Below are 3,159 nucleotides of genomic sequence, written 5' to 3'. Positions count from 1 at the left end.
GTGGCTTGTTGATCTTTACATTGTTAGTTTACTATCCTTGGACCTTATGGACTTTAACTTATCATTGCACTTACAATAACAAGCGTAGCTGTCCCTCAATTTAGGTCATCCTGTACGTCTCATCTTTGGTTTTGTGTGTGTGTGCGCGTCAGTCGCAGGGGGAACTGAGCAGCCCCGCCCACTGCAGAGAGCCGACAGGATTGAAACAGCAGCAGCTCTCAGCGCCATCAGAGTGAAAATCATTACAAAGTACATTGATGTTAACATGTATACAGGTTGGCAGAACGGTCTGACATGTTTTGCACGCTCTTTTGCTGTACATTTTGTAAGTAAATATAAGATGTGCGAGTCACACACGTCTCGAAAAACAAGGAAATGAACATGGCCACGTACGTGTGACGTCAACCCGTTGTCAAATTCTGGCACATGGGACTGCTGGGATTGGTTTAAGTAGCGAGAAACTCCTCATCTCAAACATCTCAAAATCCTGGCGGGAATAACAGCACTGCATCAGTCTTCAGCTTGCTGATTTGACTCATCTGTACAGGTCAAGGATGGAGCAGATTGGCTTTAGGCTTGATGCTAGCGTGAACACTACAAGATTGAAGGAAAGACTCTTGGCTCAGATCCCTGACCTGCAAGCTTAGACCCAGGGGAGGGATGCCCTTCTTGCATTCTCTGATAATATCGGTTCAGCACTGACCGAAATTTGAATGGGACAGTGACAGTGATGACGTACATCTTGCCCATGCTGCAAAAATTGTGCGTCACCATATGTTTGAAGAGCAGAAACCATTCACTGGGTTCCAAAAAGGCTGCCAACAAGATTCTGGATGAAACCTTATGTTGACACTGGTAAACATGGTCCTTGAAGGGCCAAGCATCAGAGACCAGAGTGAATATCCAGCAACTCCTGCAGCCCTAATTATCTCACAGCTGCTGAAGTTTAAGCGTCGAGCGCAGGTGGGTTGAGGACTGCGTAAAGAGGAGGTTGGGGTGGATGGGTGGGTCATTAAACACAAGACTTTCAAGCCAGGGAGTGGAGTTTTCTTCCCCGGGAAAACATAAGACTTTCACCCAGGAAATACGTGTTCCTTAGGAGTGTTTTAATCCAAACCACAATCTTTTTCCTTAACTTAACTAATCGTTTTAATGCCTAAACTTAACTTTCGTGGCCGCATAATGCTCACATTCTGTGGCCTAAACTTGGCAAGAAATAAGCTCTTTCCACGGAAACACTTGGGGCAGTTAATCCCACCTACACAAACTGCTCTTGTGGAGTGGTGTTGAGAGAGCACTCGACCAGGGTGGTCACATATGGGCGAAGACACTGCTACCAGACCATGTGTTGCCATCACCAACTGACTAATCTCTTGTTGCTGCAAGAACGGCTACAAAAAGCGCTGCAGGTGCAAGAAGGCTGCAATACAGCGCGTAGGCCTCTGCTTGTCTGAGGAAGAATATGCCAGTTAACTCTAATGTCTCTTTTTGTAGCATAGTTAATGGCTACAGTACATTCACTTAAAATGGTTACATGGATTATTTTATTTATGTTAACTGTACTCGCTACATTCAGTCATAACTATACACTGCTGCATCTTCTTTCCTGAATCTAAAGCAGATTGATTTTAGAATAAAGTATACATGTTTTAGAATTGAACATTTTCAGTTCTCTTTTTACGGTTTACATCTATTTCTTGTATACTGACAGCTAAAACAAAATAAAGATTAGTATGGAGTTGATATGTAGTATAGATTTGGGACACAGTAGTTCTGCTTGCAGACGGAGATCAATAATGATCACATAATAAAACACTAGCCTGCAGAGACGAAATGCAGACAGACAACATTCAACCTTGTATATGAGCAATAACGATCCTCTGACCCTCAAAAACTGCCTCAGGCCTCAATCACAGCTCTGACGGACACTGATAAGGTAGTCAAAGCACAGCTTTGACAGGTGTCTTAGGTACCTCAAAGTATTAGAGTACAGGTGTCACCTCATGTTATAGCCCATTTACTACTTTCTGTGTATGGTTCACAAACCAGTCAGTTTGCATATGGTTTGTCGGCCAGCTCAGGCAATTATTAGTCTTGTGGAAGTTATTGCATGAGTAAGTGGCATCACATGCCTTTTCTGAAAGGAGGAAAATGAGCCCTGACAATCTCAAAGGATGCTGACTCTGCGCTCTGACTTAGGTGGAAAAAAGGCAGGTAATTTTGGACAAAGCTCATTTCTACAGAAGAAATTTGAACTAATTCTGCCTGTTTTTGTATAATATATTCAATGTTTAATAATGATCCATAGATGAACCACAGCACTATGGTTAATGGCTTAAAATAAAGAAAAACATTGTCACAACTGTAACTGCTAAATTTGATATTTTTTTCATTAAAATAATAGGGAGTAAATAAACAACTCCTTGAAAATGACTTGTGTTTTATATTATTTTATATGATTGAATTTATATATATACACATACAGTATATATAAATATATATTCCATTATAAATATGATGCATACAAGTATTTTGTGATCTGCCACTTTAAAGTCCAATTGAATTGAATTTGCATGTTTTATTTCTGCTACAGTATGCATGTCTGCTCTATAAATCTCATGTCCTGTGTTGCCCTAAGAGTAAAAAACAGACCCAAACGGGAGACATTTGTAGTTTTTGGTTTCATGATGAGGCCATCTAGTGTGGCATTAATCGATCAGAATACTGTTAGTTCTTCATCTAGACTTGTTTCCATACGCCAATACATTTGCCTAATTTTAAACCATATTTGCATAAAGCAGTAATGTCACTGTGTCACCATAGTCACACTGACTAACAGCCATATGTCTTATATTTCCCCAAGAGACATTTATTATCCACTCGCTTTGAATGTTATTAGCCGATTCAATAGGCGTTATCAGTGGTTTATCACTACCATAAGTATAAGGCGGTAGGGCCCTACTCTACCTCCAAGTTAGCATAGTAGTTATCATTAATTAGTAAGGTGGATCACCCATCTGAATCCATATTAGACACTCAGCAACAACGCGACCGCGTCACTTTAAAATAATGTACCAAGAGCAGCAAAGTACAAAGTACAAAGTACAAAGATCCCACTGCGATACATCAACTAATGTGTCCTTGAGCAAGACACTTAAC

At 40.6% G+C, this 3,159-nt stretch overlaps 1 protein-coding gene and 1 long non-coding RNA gene across 6 annotated transcripts in view; both read right to left on the bottom strand.

Moving 5' to 3' along the window:
- bsna (bassoon presynaptic cytomatrix protein a) overlaps window positions 1–3,159 on the bottom strand; it is a 144,469-nt gene that overhangs the window by 88,110 nt on the left and 53,200 nt on the right. The gene's annotated exons all lie outside the window — the stretch shown is intronic.
- The window catches only part of LOC116692030 (uncharacterized), an 8,662-nt gene continuing 6,537 nt past the window's right edge, over window positions 1,035–3,159 (bottom strand). Inside the window, exon 3 of the long non-coding RNA XR_004332620.1 lies at window positions 1,035–1,193. This is a non-coding gene — a long non-coding RNA (uncharacterized LOC116692030). The remainder of the gene's footprint in view (window positions 1,194–3,159) is intronic.

The sequence above is a fragment of the Etheostoma spectabile genome, chromosome 7, assembly GCF_008692095.1.
Source record: "Etheostoma spectabile isolate EspeVRDwgs_2016 chromosome 7, UIUC_Espe_1.0, whole genome shotgun sequence".
NCBI classification, from domain to species: domain Eukaryota; kingdom Metazoa; phylum Chordata; class Actinopteri; order Perciformes; family Percidae; genus Etheostoma; species Etheostoma spectabile.
This window is presented reverse-complemented; position numbering and strand designations above follow the sequence as displayed.